The sequence below is a fragment of the Tamandua tetradactyla genome, chromosome 21, assembly GCF_023851605.1.
Source record: "Tamandua tetradactyla isolate mTamTet1 chromosome 21, mTamTet1.pri, whole genome shotgun sequence".
NCBI classification, from domain to species: domain Eukaryota; kingdom Metazoa; phylum Chordata; class Mammalia; order Pilosa; family Myrmecophagidae; genus Tamandua; species Tamandua tetradactyla.
In genome coordinates, this window is record NC_135347.1 from 50,277,157 (window position 1) to 50,295,650 (window position 18,494).

The 18,494-nt window shown below is 48.2% G+C and overlaps 1 protein-coding gene across 1 annotated transcript in view; it reads right to left on the minus strand.

Moving 5' to 3' along the window:
* Positions 1–17,186, minus strand: part of CKMT2 (creatine kinase, mitochondrial 2) — a 28,939-nt gene extending 11,753 nt beyond the window's left edge. The window contains exon 1 of the mRNA XM_077139288.1: positions 17,108–17,186. The gene's annotated coding sequence lies outside the window, so the exon portion shown is untranslated. The remainder of the gene's footprint in view (positions 1–17,107) is intronic.
* Positions 17,187–18,494: the final 1,308 nt, after the last annotated feature.

The following is an 18,494-nucleotide window of genomic DNA, read 5'->3' on the forward strand; positions in this document are numbered from 1 at the left end:
AGTTAAAACATGTGAAAGATAAAATGACAGACATACACAACTAAATGAAGTCCCAAAAAGAGAGACTGGAGAACACAGAGCAGCCAAACTTGAAGAAGAATGCCTGAGAATTTTCCAGAACTGACTGCATTGACAAGTCTATGATCCAAGAGACATAACATAGTCCAAATAAAACAAAAAGAAATCCACACTGAGACAACAGTGTAATTGCAAAATATTGGTGACAAAGATATCAAAAGCAGTCAGAAGGAAAAGACAGTTCATCTGTAAAAAAATGAAAAATCGGCTGATTTTTCAACAATGAACACTGGAAGCTAGGCAAAGAATGTCTTTAAGGGACTAAGTGACAATAATTATGAACCTAGAATTGGGGACTGTGCTGGTTTGAAACTGTCCTTTACTCCCAATAAAACCATATTCTTTAATCTTCATTCAATATTGCTGGGTTGGTATCTTTTTTATTGTTTCCATGGAGATGTGACCCATCCAATTGTGGGTGGTAACTTTTGAATAGATGGTTTTCATGGAGGTGTGTCTCCACCTATTCAAGGTGGGGTTGCTTACTGGAGTCCTTAAGAAGGAACCATTTTGGAAAAAGCTTTAGAGCCAGCAGAGCCCACACAACCAGAGATCTCTGGAGATGCAGAAGGAAAATGCCCCCATGGAAGCCTTATGAAATGAGGAGAGAAAACTAGCAGATGTCACCATGTGGCTTCCCAGTGGAGAGAGGTGTCCAGAAGCCAGAGACCCCAGCAGATGCCAGCCACATGTCTTTCCAGCTGACAGAGGTATTCCGAATGGCACCAGCCTTTCTTGAGTGAAGGTAACCTCTTGTTGGTGCCTTAATTTGGATACTTTCATGGCCATAGAACTGTAAACTTGCAACTTAATAAATTCCCTTTTAAAAAAGCCATTCTGTTTCTGGTATATTGCATTCCATCAGCTTTAACAAATTAAAAAGGGACCAAATCAAATTATCTTTCAAAAATGATAATAAAATAGACAATTTCAGATATGGACAGATCAATATATACTCTAGGAAGAAGGAAAATGACACCAGATAAAATGGAGAAAGCAGGCATAAATCAAAATAAACATGTAAGTATGAAAATCAGGATATGTTCCAGGACACATAACCACTGAGTCTCCAACTGCCCAAAGATCAAAATGGACCATTAGCCCTCAGGTATCATCTAGCAGGGAGTTATATAAAATGTATTTTTGAGTGGAAAATAGAGCAGGTAGCTATCAGTAGTCTCTCATTATTTTCTCCCTGTGATGTCCAAACAGAGCATAGAATTTTCCCCTTAACATTTAGAAGGTTCACAGGATACTGCTGCAAGATGCTCTCAGCTTACGTGGAGTGAGCGATTGCAAAGAGCTAATTGATTTATATGGCTATGGCTGAAAACCTGGGCCACCCAGGAGAGCATCAATTCCTTCTAATAAGGTGGACCATAATGAGCTTGGCCTGGCCCTTCACACAATTCTACGCTAGCCTTCTGAGGTCCATCTTCTTCCTCCACTGAAGTTTGGAAACTGGGGTCAGTCCATCAACTCCCTGCTCCCAGGAGCCCCACCCGGAAGTTTCTATATTCCATCATTTCTAGCAATACAAGGGAGAAGCTTGAATGCCTCATCTAAAAAAATTAGCCAAAGTCCTTGAAAGCATTTAGGAAGATGTATTCAGATATTAACCCAAGTAACCAGATTATGTGATAGCCTCTCTTCTATGCTAATATCTAAAAACAAGTTTCTCAATCCTAAAGACAGCAGGCATTATTACAAATAGGCAAGACAAATGGGCCATTTCTTAAAGTTGTTCTAAGGACATGTAATGGCCCAACATTAATCTCATCACATATACTTCATTTCCCACTACCAGACACTGGGATATTATCAGTCCCCTTCTTGATGGGGGGGAGGGGATGGTCCTCAAGGAATTGCACCTATTCTGCATGGCCCTCATAAACAGTAGATGACGCTGACCCATCACTCGGCCCTGTTCTATCTGCTTCTACACCCTCTAATCTGCTACCTAAGCACAGAGACAAAGCTGAGATTTACCACAGAACTCATCATATTCAAAACAAGCTTTGCCTAAATTCTTTCTAGGCAGTATAGGTCACAAAATAAGCCATGGGATGGTCTCTCTAAGCTAAACAGGAATTGAATTTGTTTCTGAGGCCGATCCAGATGTCTAGACTTGTATTTTTCTTTCCTTCAATTACCTGAGCACTACTATGTGTTCGCATTAGAGTCGGAGAACAAAAATCGGAAGCGGCAGTCGAGAGGAAGGGAAGGGGTGGTCTCCATGTACATTCCAGGGACAACAGGTGGTCTTTAGACATCTCCCCTGTGAGTGATGATCTGAGGTGTGCGTGTCTGGCTCGAACTATTAATGTTTGGAATGTCACTATGTCCATATTTCAGTTTCTGGAAATAGTAATAATTTACTTCCAAGGGTCTTGACACCACCCCAGTAACTGAGCAAATGCTGCACAATCCATGCCAATGATCCCGGGGGAGCTTTAGTTCTAGCAAGCAAAGCAATTGTGGAACTGAAATTCTTTAAGACTCCCTGCCTCTATTTCTTGTAGAGAATAGCAGGACTCAAAGTTTGCTGTGGTTTTTAAAAATTTCAATCAAAGTTTTGGTGAAGCGAAGAGTCCTGCTTCCCTGACTCTGTTTCTCTCGCACCAAGGCAAACAGAAATATTAAATTTCACCATTAAAGTCCCAATCAGTAATCTTGGGTGTGAGACAGAAAGAAGAGCCTCACCAAACAAGCTAGTGATCCTGGGAACTGCTGCTCTGCAGTCCCCAAAAACTCAGAAACAGCCTTGCAATGAAATCTTTTCCTCATGATGAAACTAAATCGCTATTGCATGTTAAAATCAGTCTTGGAAAAGCTGCAAAGGCATAATATTGCATTGTTTTATAAATTTCCCTGAGACCTGGCAAGGCCTCAAATATTATATAAGCCCTAGCTACAGCTAAAACCCCTGCTCAGAAGAGGCTCATTTTACTATTGGCACCAACGGTAACATTCGGCATAAATGAGTAAAGCTGAGAAGACATCTGTATATAAGAGGTAATCTGTGGTCCACCAAAGCAGTCAGTATTTGGCTTTGCCAAGTTTCCACACAGGATGGTTTTATAAGTCAGTATATTTTGTGAAACCACTGGGACAAACGTTCGGAGCAAAAAGAAATCTGAGGCTCAGTTGCAAATCTATTTTATGTTTTCAATTCCCTCCATACCCCCAAGCATTAGCATGACTTAAGAACTTCTCTGTTAAGACATCACAGGGGCAGGGGCATAAAGGGCCAGAGCAGCCGTGAGATTTCTCCCTGGGATTACACCTTCAGCAGCCAGGCACTCAACTGTGGGCCCCACTCCTGCAGGTACAAGGGTTTGCAAAATAGTGGGGGCATCTCACATTCATCTCCCAGACAGCACACTCCTCTGTTTCTCAAATGCTTCTCCTGGGAGCTAATTGGCTGGGGGATCCAGCTTCCCTTTTTGCTCATGGTTAACAGTTAGATGAGAGAGAACCTGGGGGCAATGCCTACATTGAAATAGATTAGTCAGGCAAAAAGAGCAGCAAGTGCAAAAACCTTAAAGCTGGGCAGACCTGAACTTGTTCTAGAACAGAAAGATGGTCAGTGGGGCTGGAGCACCACGAGGAAAGAGACAGTGAATTGAGAGAAGACTGGCGACATGGGCAGGACCTAGGTCATGCAGGGCCTTGAAACGATGGGAAGGAGTCTGGAATTCATCCCGAGTAAAGAGGAATCATGGACGTGCTTGCAGGCAGAAGAGTCAGCTGATGGTCACCCTGGCTGCCATGTGGGGAATGGCTTAGAGGGGCGTGGGTAAGAGTGAAGACAGAGAGCCCTGTTAGAAAGTCAGAGGTGGGCTTGGTAAGGAAAGAGGTGCCCAGACCCAGGTGATGTCTTTGAGGATGATGAAGGAGAATGTATGTGCAATCTGTTAGGACCAGGTGGTAGAGGTATATCTGAGTTTTCCAGTCCCTGGTTCTCATCTGCTGTCGGTCAGGCTCTACCCTGAGCTCCGGCCTTGCAGGGGCTCTCTGCCTGCCCATCTAAGCACAGGCTCAGATCCACTCCTCCCCCTGGCTAGCTGATGTGCCTCAATTTTACCATCCCTAGTAGTCTCTGGGGTTCTTTCAGTATCTTCCTAAGACACAGAGCTAAGGTCTGGCCATTTGGGCGCCTCATTTCTGTCCAGCACCACCACAGAGACTGCTGTAAACACAGTGGCCTTGCAACCTAATCACTTCTCAGGTCCTCTTTCAACCCCAGAGAACCTCAGATGTATCTGTTCTCTCAGGCTTTCAAGTTATGTCTTTACCCAACAAGTAGTATTTTCACCAGAAGAAGGAAAGGAGAAAGGGTAATGGGTAATCATTGCATACCTGAATGTGCCAGGCACAATACATAATATGGATTAAGTCAGACACTCTTCCATAAATTTAAATGTCTTGTGTAGGGTCACATTGTTAAGGGGTGACAGAGATGGGATTTGAATGCACATCTGTCTGACTTCACATCACATGGGTTCACACCACCTCTCCCTCCCTCTTCGGGGTCTTGACAAGTGGTCCTGAATTAGTCCCGGTGGCCAAAGCCCGTGGGCAGTTTACAGGACAGACTTGGCACCATGCTGTTTGGACCTCTATCGGCCAGTGATGTCAGAGGTCCTGACATTTGACTCCTTGATCCAAAGCCAGAGAACGGTGAGCCTTCCTGATGGCCACACAGTGGGCAAATGTAGAAGTCACGGCAAGGACATAGTAACAGGCTTCCCCAAAGTGTGGGGAGATGGGATGAGGAAGGCAGTAGGTAGGTGTTGGGGATTGACTCATGTCTCCCACTAAAGGCATGTTCAGGTCTCACCTCTTGGTCCAGTGGGTATGAACTCATTTGTAAGTAGGACTTAGAAGATGTTATTAGTTAAAGTGTGCTCAAATTGAATGAGGGTGGGCCTAATCCAATATGAATGCCATACTTATAAGCAAAGGAGATTTGGAGAGAAAGCCATGGGAAGAAGCCGAGGGTCCACAAAAACCAGAAGAGAAAGGAGAAGAGAGTCCCATGTGCATTCCCTTAAGAAAGGCCAAGGACCAAGGGTCATTGGCAGCCAGCCCTAGAATGCTGCAGTTTTTGGGGAGAAAGCATCACCTTGCTGATGCCTCAGTATTGGACTTCTCCGATCCTCAAAACTGTAAGCCACTAAATTCCTGCTGTTGAAGCCAACCCATTGTATGGCATTTGTTTTAGCAGCCAGGTTTCCATGAAATGAGATGCAAAGTCACACAAAGGCATATTTACGTGAAGAATCACGTGATCTGTTTCTTCTCCTACGTAGCACTGTGAAGAAGTAACACCTTTCAGATACATGCCTTCATGCTGAGTTGTTTTCTAGGGTTAGGAGAACCTGATGAGTAGAAGGAGAGAGGATACGAGAATGTTCCAGGGCAGGTTACTGAGAAACTAAACTGGGGCCTCAGCAGACTCAGCACCCTTTGGGTGTCTGCTACAGTGCACAAGTCCATTCCAGATAAGACAGACTTTCTTTTCCGAAATTCTTCTGAACTCAAAATGCAAATTCCTTTGGGCATAACCCAAGGTAGAGTTGCCTGGTGTGACTGTAGAGTGTGTAGTGTGTGCAGTGCAGAGTTTCCAGCTTTGTGCAGTCGTGAATTCAGATTGCTCTCTGGGAATCCTGGGCTGATGGCATCTGTACTGATTCCATTTTGTCTTACAGCCAGGCCAGGACCTTCAGCAGCATCATGCCATGTGCACCTGGACAGGCAGGGCAGGCAGGGCAGGCAGGTAGAAAGGCTCACACTGCTGATGTGCTCATGGGCGCCAAGACTTGGCCCGAGTGGCAGGTAATGTTAATCATCTGAGGCGGGCAATCACGGCCGGCAATCTCTTGTGATTTGGTGAGTCACGATGCATTACCCTCATTCATTTTGTCTCATTTCCTTTGTGACTTCTGTTAATGAAAAATGGCATGTCCGGCCCGTGCTGCGGAGGGCTTGCAGAAAACTTCATAACCAGCAGCTGATGGTCCATTCGACCTGCCTCATCCCTCCCCAGCCCAGTCAGAGCATGAGATGAGACAAAGGGGGACATTTCCTTTGATCTGTGTTTGGAGAAAGAGGCAAATATCAACTAAATAAACTCATCAGGACTTTTGTGAAAGTCCACACAGGCACATGTGTGCACACACATGTACCAGGACTGTCATGGGGCACCCACACAGCAGGACTCAGTGGTCAACCTGACCTTCAGATCAATGCTTTGGAGTCCTGCACGGAATCAGTTTGAAAAATAATGCTTATATGTGTGGGTATGCCAATATTATATATATATAACAATATCGATTTGCTGTCTGTACTTTTGTACTAATACAATAAATCATACTAATTTGTTTTAGTAAAAGTGTCACTGTTTCTTGCTTCTTACTGCCTCTCCAATTTGACTCTGATACCCATCTTTCCCTGCCTGACGGGGTCACAGCTTGGCACCTCAGTCTCTACAGACTCTCCTGTTCTCTTCTAGCCCATGGTGATGGCTTTTTTTCATGGTCTTTTTCAAGACCAGAACTGTCCAGCAAACTCATCGACTTTAGGAGCAATAAAAAAAAATGATGAAAATGAACCACTTAACATACCTATACTACCTTGAACAATGAAATTGCATTAAAATAACCAAACTTTGAAATTAAAAAAAAATTGCTTACTGTTCTTAAATCATTTAAAAAAAAAATCACTCACTGGCTGCTCACGCATTTGCATTTGTGCTGCACAGTTTTTCGACATCTGCTGGTGAACTGAAATGCCAGGTATCTCCTGTAGTGTAAATGAACTTCTTGCTGTCTCTATTGCCTTTCCAGCTGATGGGTGAATTCTTTGAGGACAGGAACTTTTGCCCAATTCCTTGCACATCACAGCTGCTCAACAAGTATTTCTCCCCTGATTTCATGTAATTATGTATGGGCAGAGCTTTGATTTCCAGAGGAGGGGATCTTACCAGCCTCCCATGTATCCCCTTTCCCCACAATGCATGCAGATGTAAGCAAGCTCATCCTTTTCCTGTGGCTGAGAGACACCATCCCCCTCTGGCCTGGCTCCTTTACACCGAGCATTTCTCAACTTTTAACCTGCTCCCACGTTCCTAGTCCTACTATCCAAGCCAATTTAGAATCACGTTTGTGAGATAGCTTGCTGGATCAAAACTTAAGAAAAATCTACTTATATTACATGACATGCATGCCTTTCAACCACTGATTTCAAAATCCTGTCAATAAAATCAACCAAGAGAGGTTGGCAGCTTTGGTTTGCAGTAGGTCTCTGCAAGGTGCTCAGGAGCCAGGGCTGGCCCAGGGCAGGCTCCTACCCTCTCAGCCGTGCCAGGCTGTCTGACCCCTGGAAGCCCCCATGGCCCAGGGCCATCCTCTGGGATTTTCACTGGTGATCCAGCAAAGGCCACCCCTCAGCTGACAGAGGGAAGCCTCCCAGCACAGCGCCCAGCAAATAAATGTGCACAGCTTCCTTTAGGGATCCTTCTCAGACTGAGCAGGTGAGTGGAAAGGAAGAATCAGGAAGACCTCCTCACTGCTTCCTTAGAAGACCTCCACCTGCACTCCCCACCCTGCTACCATGTGCCAGGGAGGACACTGTCAGGAACTCACTGTCCACGGGTGGACAATCATTCTGAACTGATCCTACATCTCAAAGAATAAGAGACAAGCCTCTGTGAAGGTGGCTCTGGGTCATAAGCCCAATGGCCAGCACAGGTTCTCAGCAAATGCCAGTGAAGTGAGTGACGGGACAGTCAGAAGAACTTAAGAGTTGAAAGGACTTTCAAGGTCATTTAGCTCAGTTTAAATGCAGAAATCTTTTCCCCAAAGCTCTCTTTAGATATCACCAGTTCTGGGATCTCACCACTTCCTAGAGGAACCATTTCATTGTCGGGCAACTGGAATCCCTCAAGCATTCTTTTGTATCTTAATTTGAGGGGACGGGGGGGGGGAATTTAGAGAGTACAGTATTTTCAAGGGTCAGGCACTTTTGTATTTAATCCCCCACAACAACTTCAAGAAGCCAATAGAGTCTACCATGTCAGGTGAGGGAACTTGAAAACAGAGAGGTTAAGCAACAGCCCAACGTCACCCAGCTGAAGGGAAATCATTGAACATCAGGTTTATCCCAGGCACTCACTTAAATGAAGATCCTATTTTCTTCATTTAAGGTCTTACAATAAACAGTATTACAGTATGTTTGGATGACATTGACCCCCTGATCTCTCAAGGAATGAGCTTCCAGAAAGCTCTAGCCCTTTGTGGCCTCTCTGGGATATCAATACTTTCTCTAAGCAGTTTCCACAGGGATGAGGGAAAATTATGGGGCTAAATCGCCAACCATCACACAGGCGCCACTCTGGGCCAACACCAGGGGAACTGCAGCCAGAGGGAGTGCCCCCGGGGCTTCCTGCAGATGGCCACAGGTCACCAGAGACTTCCAGAGCCTGTGGGTGGGGCTGGGTGAAGGTCAAACACTGAATGACACACCTTTCAGATGGAGAGAAGCCATGCTAGGCAGTGATGGTGGGGGAGGGGAGAGGGAAAGATGAGAGGGCCAAGATAGGCTTTAAGTTTTTTTAACAAAAGATTCATTTTTATTACTTATTTATTTACCTATATTAGAGAAATTGTGGGTTTACAGAACAATCAAAAAAATGCAGGATTTCCATATACGACCCTATAATTAACACCTTGCATTGGTGAGGTATATTTGTCACAATTGATGAAAGCACATTTTAAAAATCATACTATTAACTATAGTCCATGGTTTAACTTAGGGTTAACTGTGTTGTACAGTTCCATGGATTTTTTAAAAAATTGTTATTCTAGTATCATATATACAACCTAGAATTCCCCCCCCCTTAACTACATTCAAATATCTCATGTTCGTAATGTTGGACAACCATCACCCTCATTCAGTACCCAAACTTCCCATCACCCCAATTACGGATACTTTATAATTTAAGCCTTAACTCCCTATTCCCTACCTCCACCCCATCCCCTGTTAACCTGTTTTCTAGATCCTGACTCTATGAGTTTGCTTACTCTCATTATCCCAAATCAGTGAGATCAAGCATACAATTTTTGTCCTTTTGCATCTGGCTTATTTCACTTAACATGATGTCTCCAAGGTCCATCCATGTCTCTGCACATATCAGAAGATAGGCCATTTAAAACTTATTCTTTGATAAATATTTAAGTGCCTATTATAGGGCAGCTTTTGGAGTTCGTTGTCTGAGAGGAGACAGACATGTGTAATGGAGAACACTTGCGTAGCATTTACTATGTGCCATTTTATGGCAGAAACCCCTTTACTTCTCACAACAGACCCACGTGGTACACACTCCTATTATCCCACTTTAAAGAGAGCAAATGGGGGTAGAGAAAGGTTAAATAACTTGCTGGAGATCACCCATTTTGTGAGTGCAAATGCTGGGATTCAAGATCAGCTGTCTGTCCATAGCCTCCAGGCTCTCAACCAGAACCTACTCCGGGGCGCCCAGAAGTCCTGGGGTAGGCGCCCCATGGGTGCCCTCTGAAAGCATGCTCTGGCGTGGGATCCGAACACTCAACTACATCTGCCCTGGGACTCATTCTAGGCCCCCCAGATGTGAAGGATCTGAGGGGAAACGATGAGTAGATACCACACACCCATGTGCCCTCACGGAAGCCAAGGGCTGCCTGTGTGCATTGCTTGTCTTGGGACAGCTGCTTTCTGGGCATTTTCCAGGTGGGTGATGGTTGCTGCCCTCGGACAGTGCAGAAAGGAAGAGAGGAAGGAAGAGCTAAATGCCCCTGCAACCCACTCCATGCCTCTGCCGAGGAGAGGGGCACAGCATCTTGGGCCACTATCACTAATCCAAATTTGACTCAGGAGGGACTCTAAATAAGATAATTCTCTTGAAATTTGGAGAGTTGCATTAAACTGGGACGGAATCTGCTGAGAATTGTCATGCTTGCTCATCCCCAAATATCTTAGGGAAAATCCCATGATTCAGAACAACTCTGACTAATTCTAGAGCCCAGGATCTGATGTGGATGGGACAGAGCCTGATGGCCTGTGAACGCCCAGCACTCAGCAGAGGCCAGTACAGCCCAGGAGCCAAGTCTTGATTCTCATTTATCCATTCATCCGTCCATCTATCCATTCATCCATCCACCCATCCAGAAAAATATTAGGGGATCAATCCCTGTGGCTGATACGGGGGTTACCCTCCAGGAGCTCACTGTCTGATGAGGAGACTGGTCATTGCAAAACCAGATCATTAAAATCCAGAATGACGAGAGCAAAGAGAATAGAGAGGAGACCCAAGTCTCCCTGGTGGATTAGGGAGGTCTTGCTGGAAGAAGTGACTGTTTCAAAAACTCTGAGGATGCCAGTTGACCAGGTAGACGAGGGAGGCCATTCCAGGCAGAGGGAACAGAATGTGCAGGGCAGGGAGCCATGAGAGGTAGTGTTGCAGCCAGAGAAGTGAAAGGCAGGAGAATCGCAGAGACAGGCGTTGTAGCCATGGTTAGAAGAAAGTCACCGTGAGACGTGGCACTTAATTCCAGAGGCAGAGCAAAACGACACCAGGATTACAGCAGAGGAGTGATTTTACTAGATTTATGGAAGACTGTCCATTCCAAACCAGTGCTGCCAAAGTGCGGTCTGTAGACTGTTACCTGCCCCTGATGAGCTAAGTATAGAAAATGAGATTAAAAGTTTGGAACATTTATAGTAATTTGATAGAGTAATTTTATGTCTGCTCATCTAATTTTTAAAAATTGAGCTTGTATTTTGACTCTATTTGATTTGATTTTTCTAGTAATTGAGCTTTATTATATTTTACAAATGTATGACTCTGTTATGGATTAGATATTAAAATGGCCCTCTGCCATAGAAAGTTCGAGAAGTACCACTCAATTTCATCACCTATAAAATAGGTCTAATAATAGTACCTATCCATAAGGGTTTTGCGAGGATTAAATGAATGATTAGTTCAAATCCCAATATACAGGGAGCAGGTGATAAATATTAGAAGTTCTTGCTAATATTGCTAATTTGATGAGTAGGTGAAATGCAGGGAAACCAGGCTCAAATGAATTGGAATATTCCAGGCAGGAGATTTTCAGAGATTGAGCCATAGAAGTGGCACAGGATTCATGGAGAGACTTTGAAGAATTCCCGAGATACTGCGGTGTGGGTTCAGGGCGCTTGTGGGTATGAGGGCCGTGGAGGAGTCTTGGAAGATGACCTGGTTTCAGGCTTGAATGTCTGGCCCCTCAAAGAGCCATGTCCTGTGGCTGGGACTCCTGGGAGCAGGTGTGGGGGAGAGATAAGAACAGGGTGTTCAGGTTGAATTGGGGACACTCAGGAGGTAGTCCAGAGGAAATGTCTTTTCAGTGTGATAATTCTCTCCTGAGAGAGGTCTGGACTAGAAAAGCTGGTAATTGTTTAGCTATCTGCCCTGTTTCTAAATCCCCTCATGGTATCCCACCTGGGTACTTGAATTCCAGCAGTGACAGGGAGCTCACTCCCTGACAGACACAGGGGTAACACTATGAACAGAGGCTCTGGGGCCAGAAGGCCTGGGTTTCAATCCAGCTTTGCCTCTGACGATGCTCGGCTGCCTCAAGAAAATGTCCCCTTTCCCAGTCTCTGTTTCCTCAAATATAAAGTGAAAAAAAAAAAAGTATATTTTTTGAGGATTAAAAGAGATAATCGATGTAGAATATACAGAACAGTACTCAGGACTTATTAAGAGGGAAACATGTACTAGTAATGGTTACTATCACTTTGTACTACTTTTTGAGAGGCAGCTGCTGTCCAGAAGAATGTTTTGGAACGTTCTCCCTTCACTCCAGCAAACAGTCCAATAGCAGGTACAACTGTATCCACCATAAGGGATCTGAGACGCCCTTGACCTTTTGGACAGATGGACAACTGCTGCCTGAGGGCATTAAAAGTGCTCCCTACGGACCTGGGAAGCCTGGGGCAGGATCCTGGCAGAGCCTTCCTCTGGGCAGGATGCTCGCAGAGCCTTCCTCAGCCACATCTGGGACCCTTCAGTGTGGGACCCCTCTGCCCAGCCCCCTAATCAAGCTGCTTCCTGGATGAGGCTGCCGAGTGCCTTCCTGAGTCTGCTCAGCCAAGATGGAGCCTTTTCTCTGACCCACCTCTCCGCTGAGGACACAGGTCTCCTCTGGGCCACACCATGACTCTCAGCCAAGCAGGGGTCACCTGGTCCTCTAGGGACACGAGCCCCTACTGGCAGCTCTAGTTCTTCCCCTCTGGCCTCTGCTAGCTCCAGGGCACCTTCCCTCCTCCAGCCTCGCGCCTGCTCGCTCCACCCCCCGCCCCAGGAACTTCTCAGGCCTGGTGCCCGCCCCAGGGCTCCCAGAGCTGGGAGCAGGAGCTTTGCCACTAGACAAGTTACTTGTGGCTGCTCCCAGTCAGGGACTATCCGTAGAAAGACAGTTAAATAGAGATGCGTGCTGGAGGCAAGTGGGGCCGTCTTTCAGTCCCGAAAGGTTCCAGCTGAGTACTGCTGGGCATGTTACCCTGAAGCAGGCGGTGGGAAAAGCAGAATCCCGGGGGCCTCAGTGAGGCAGCTGAAGAGGAGTAAAGCTCCGCAGCTACCAGGGCCCAGCACCCTCCACTACCTGTGAGCAGAATCACCTGGGCTGAACTGATTACTGCTACAATCACTTAGGGTAGTGGAGCAGGAGACAGCTACTAAATTAAAACATGTGCACGCTCCCTGGTCCAGCACTACACTCCTGGAAATACATTTTGCGGAAATAAAGCTGTTGGTATATAAGGAGAGAGGTTACTCGCAGCACAGTTTGAGTCTGAAAACAACTGGAAATAAATTGTCCATCAGAGGGAGAATGATTGCATTAAGTATGGGGCATTCGGACAACGGATATTCTGCAGCTATTAAAGAATGAGTTAAATAAAGAGGCCTCTGTTGACCTGAGTGAATCTGTAGGACATACACTTGGACTAAAAGGGGGAAAAAACTTGCACAGTAATGCATATGATTGGTTCCAATTTTGTACAGACAGATATATGTATATGTATGTTAGCATGTAGTTGCATATATTTGAACGAACATAAAGAAAAGTCTTAAAGTTTATTCAGCAAACTACTAAAGAGGATACTTAAGAACAATGGACTTGGAGGAAGTACATTATTTTGTCTTAATAGAAATCTGTATCATCACTTGTTAAAATATGCATGTTACTTTTATGATTAAAAAATAAAAAAATAAAAAAAAACAAAAAGCATTAACTGGAAAATGTGTTAAAAAAGACAAATTTCTAGGCTCCACCTTTTGAATGAGTATCTGCCAAAGTGGGGCACACACAGGTGCCCTGTGAAAAAGCTTCACGGGCAACTCCAAGCCCAGCTGGACTTGCTGACGCCTCGTGTTCTCAGCCTGAGCCTCGGCTGTGCCCTCTTCTATGCAGTGGGGACGATGAGGCCTCTTCCCACGCGAAGAGGAGTAAGAGGTTTGCCTGCCGTAGGCATTGAACGTTGTCCCTTCCTTCTCAGGAACCTGAAGGCTGTGGGACAGTCATCACTCCCTCCCCAAAGCAGGGCCTAATGCGTGCAGTCACGCTGCTCTGCCCCCTCTCTGCATGTTTCTTCATTTTCTGCTTACATTTTTAGCATTTAAAGTGTTTCATTTAATTGCATTTTGTCACATCTCTGAGGACAAGATTTCAGTCCAGGAGGTCCCTAGCGCTTACTTTCGGATCCACTGATCTTCCTCTGAAAACCAACAAAACCAACATTGTGTCCCCAAAATGGATTTAACACGCTGGGCTCCCAGGTTCTTCTAGGCAGAACTTGAAGCCCTCAGGAGGCCAGACCAGAGCCTCCCTTCGAATTCCACTTCCAGTGATGACCCCCACCTACAGGTGTCACCAGGCAGGTTCTGCACTGCCCCATCTCTGCCCCTTCAGTCTTTTCAACAGTCCTGCAAAGTACGCATTACTTTGTGAATGGAGAACCCGAGGCTCAAGAGAAGTTAAGTGACCTGTTCCAGGACGTGGCACCTTGGAGGAGTTGGGATATGAACCCAGGTTCATCTTTGGCCCTGGATTCCAGTTCCTCGTGGACTAAACCTCACATAACAGCCTGCACCCACAGCCACGGGAGCAAAACCAGCTCACAGGCCTGGGGGGCGGTCACCAATCACTCCACTTGGTTAAACCCCCAAGGCCAGAGAAAGCCTTTACCACAGCAGTACCGAGGCACGGGATTGCCACCTCAGAACATGTGACTCCCCCAGAGTCCCAGAATATTATGAACCTGTTCTTCTCCCCTGACCTTGGGCTTCTGCTGAAGTGTCCCAGATGCCAGGGACACCTCTGCCCACTCTACTCTGATGCTAGGTCCCTGGGCATGCCTGGGGCACATGCCTGCCCGGGTGTGCAGGGGTGCTGGGCAGCCTGGCTTCCTCTAAGACAGGGGGCATGGGCTTCTTTCTCTCTCCTCCTCCTTTCCTCCTTCCCTCTCTCCCCTCTTTTATATAGAAATAGAGATTGTGTTGGAGTAAGGAGAGAGACCTTTCTCCAGCCCTCACTCCATAAAACCTGTAGCACCTAATTTGAAAAGCATTGTGTATAGCATCAGGCTAAATTTGGGCAGATTTCCTGGGCTCCCAAACCAGAGAACCTTCTGGATGGGTTGAGGAAAACAACCTGGCAGAGCAAAATGTCTTTACTCCTACATTTGTCCTCTTCACTAAAACAATAAGCTGTTTAGAGTGCTCAACGGCCATATAGCTCAGTCCCAGGCAGGTGTGCTGGGAGTCTGGGTCCTGGTCTACGGCTTTTGTCTGGTCTGCAACATCCTGGACACGGAAGCCTGAGGTTCTATCATTGCCTTGATTCTGAGCTGCCTGGTCATCCTGTAGATGCTGGATGGAGACGCCACGTGTGACCTTCTGCTGACTCAGAGTTATTTCCGGTCCAGCAGAATAAAATGTCTGTATGTCTGGGCCTTGGGGCTCAGGAGCAGCTGGAGGGGCAGGGGGAGGAGGACTGCATGTCAACTTTCTATCCAGGGACAGTCACTGCAAACAAGGGACGTCCTTGGGGCTGGACTAGCTCCACAGACTAGCTCTGAACAAATTCCCAGGATGGCATCTCCTAGACCAGCAGCAAAAAAATGTCTTTTCCCACATCTAAGAGACCAAAGGGTTCAAGTTGGTCCCTGGGCACACAGTCGACCTTAGTGGGTATCCCGTTCAGTGAGTAAAAACTCACAGGCAGGAGATGGTTGAAATTCCTTCCTGTAAAACAGACCTGTCACAACCCTTCTTTTTGAAGACAGAGCTTTTTTCAGACAAGTCTCTTAAGGATAAGTTGTTTTCGAGAAAACAGAACTTTTCTGGGCACGCTCTGTCCTTTGAATTGTCACAAGTTGCCCAGGGGAAGTGTTCTCTGTGGCTTTTCATGCAGGGCGGGTCTGACCTCCACGGCCACCTCGGAGCTTGGTCCCTGCCAGCTTCCTGGCTCATGGCAGGAGCTCCCAGAAAGCACTACACAGGTTCCACATGATCCCCTCTGGGAAGAGAAATGGGCCCCCCCTGCAGGCTGTGGCAAAGATGGGCGCCCCAAAGCAGTGGGTAAAACTGTCTCAAAATCAGACTCCTCTTGCCTCTGAAACCCAGGACTCCCCATTCTTTATCTCCCCATCCCCAACCAGTTTCCTGGTCCTTTCCCAGCTACCCGCAGAGGTCAAGCAGACTAATCTCTACAGATGTGATCTGATCAGAAAGCTGCTCATGGGGCGAATGTGGTACTTCTGTGCTTTTTATAGGTAGCTTTGTTGGAACAGTGCTTTATTCCACAGAAGTGATCAATTCTGAAGGTGGGAGGCTTTGGAAAAGGGACCTATAAATGCAGAAAAGGGAGTGAATGCTCAAACAGCCCCCCACCAGCCAAATCCTGTAAGGGCCTGCCCGGTCAGGAAGCCCTCTTGTCAAGTTCTGGTGGTGGACGTGTTCTTTTCCAATGGAGAACAGACCAAGGGCACTAGTTCAGAAATGAGAGGACGTGCAAGAGCTGCAGACACGCAAAGTGACACTTCTGGAAATAGTACGCCCGTTTACCCACCACAGCCTTTTCAAAAGGCCACTAACTGACAGCTCATGTGATTCCAGCTGGTCCCAAGGACAGTTGTAGAGCCAAGACAAAGGATGCATGAAGGTCTAAAGGGCAGCACTGCAGAGAGCAGTTGGGCATTGTTCTGGCAAATGTCACTCTCTACACCAGTCAGTCTTGCAAGGCAAAGACGCCACCCGCCCCAGATTGTGAAACTCAAGGGGCAAGGACCGAGCTGACAGTAGTCCCCTGCGAGACCACCTACCAACAGAGCAAAGAGACCTTTGTCAGAGAAGAAACACATCTAGGCCACTTCTGTGGCTTTTTACCTTCCGTGGGTGGGATCGGGTGGCAGGAATGGTTACTTCGTTATTCATGATTTAGTGATTTCAAAACTGAATTTCTAGCAGCACAATTAGCCAGTTTAAACTGGGCCAAGTTACTGAGCCAATTAGTAATTAGCTCCTTCTAAAGCCTCAATTTCTTCAGTTCGCGCATCCCAGCGCACTGATTCGCACCACTTCTGATGCGGCCGAAGGGGAACACTCCCAGCAAAAAAAAAGATCAATCTCAGTGCATCACAAGGAAAAGAAATCTGGAGGTAAAGGTTGCCCCCAATTCACTGGCATTTACGTTCTTTTTGCCCACTAGAAAAGTGCCCGACTCACTATCCCAAGCAGAGGTGCGACGAGCGGGGGGGGGAGCCGAGACGGCTTCGGCAGCGCGTCCCCGGGGGGCCCGGGCGCGGCGACCCCCGCGGGCTTCGGCCCGACTCCTCCCTCATGCCACGGGCGGCGAGCGCCGCGCCGGGTCTCCCGCGGGTGCCAGCCGGCGGCCGGGGGGCGCCGGCTCCCCGGGAAGAAAGCCCGTCTCGGGGGCGCACTGACCTTGCACCGGAGCGTCCGCGTCGCGTCGCACCGCGCAGCCAGCCAGCCGAGAAGCGCCACCCGGCGGGCGCCGGCCGCGGGGAAAAGGCTCCGGGCGGGGCGGGGCCGCGGGGCCGCTCGGCCAATCCCGGGCCGACCGCGAGGCGCTCCGGCTGCCCCCGCTGTGCCCTTGGAAGAGCCGCCGGGGACTCCGCGGCCCGTGGGCGCCGGGCCCCTGCGGCCTGTGAGACGCTCCCCTCCCCCAGCGGAGGAGGGGCCGGGCGCGCCAGGCCTGGGGCTGGGGCTGCCTCTGCCGGGCTCTGCGCGGGCTTCCGGGGCCCGCCGAGGGGCTGGAGGGCGTCCGAGCCCCGCGGGGCCGGCCTGGGGGTGGGCGGGCCACCAGCGAGCGAATTGGCTTCTCTCTTCTCTGGGAGCGCCGTGCCGGGGCCCCACTTAGGGCGCCTGCTCTGGAGACCGACCCTGCAGCTCAGGGCCCCCTCCCACCGCCCCCCCCCCCCAGCTTGGGGCCCCCTCCCACCGCCCCCCCCGCCAGCTCGGGCCCCCCCCCAGCTCGGGGCCCCCTCCCACCGCCCCCCCCAGCTCAGGACCCGGAGGCGGGAAGCAGCCGGAGCGCTCTCTGGTCAGCAGCTGGCACCTCGCTGCTGGGGTCTGGACCCAGGAACGGTAGCCGCCCCGGGCCCCGCCAGGGTGGGCTCGCTCGAGCCGACCGCCTCACCGGCCCTCCGGTCCGCGGCAGCCCGACGTGCCCCCCAGAAGGCCCTGTAGGTCACGTCCCTGCTTAAAAATAGCCCTCCTCGGGCCATCCACTCTGCACCGGAAAGGTCGGCTGGAAATAGCAGTGACCCGCCGGGACTGTGTCGCGGTGGAGCCCAACCGGCGCCTGGTGACAGTCACGTACCCAGGGCCTGTGGCACACCGAGCACCGCCAGCAGAGTCCTTCCCCTCCGTCTCAGGGCCCACTCATGCTCTAAGGGGTCTGGGGACGGGGTTGAGCTCCAGCAATAACCTCCTGCCAGGGTGCTTCTCTAGTTGTTTTCCAAACTTTCAAATACGATCCAGAGCAAAAAATTATGTATTTTGCCTTGGGCCAGGGTACTAACTGGGAGAGGACATGAGGGTGCTGGAAAGATTCCTGATCTGGGGTGGTTATAGGGACGTACACATGTCTATAAATCCCTTAAGATGTACAATTAAGATACAGGCGCTTTCCTGTCTATTGGTTAGACCTCAGCTAATAGAAAAGCTATCGTTATGACTCAGCTTACACTGAAACAAAATCCTTAGAAAGTAATACTTCTCCGTCCTGCAAATGATACACTCAGACATTTCCATGCGCCCCTATTATATTTCATTAGAACAGTTGCAGATTGGGACCAACTAAACGGAT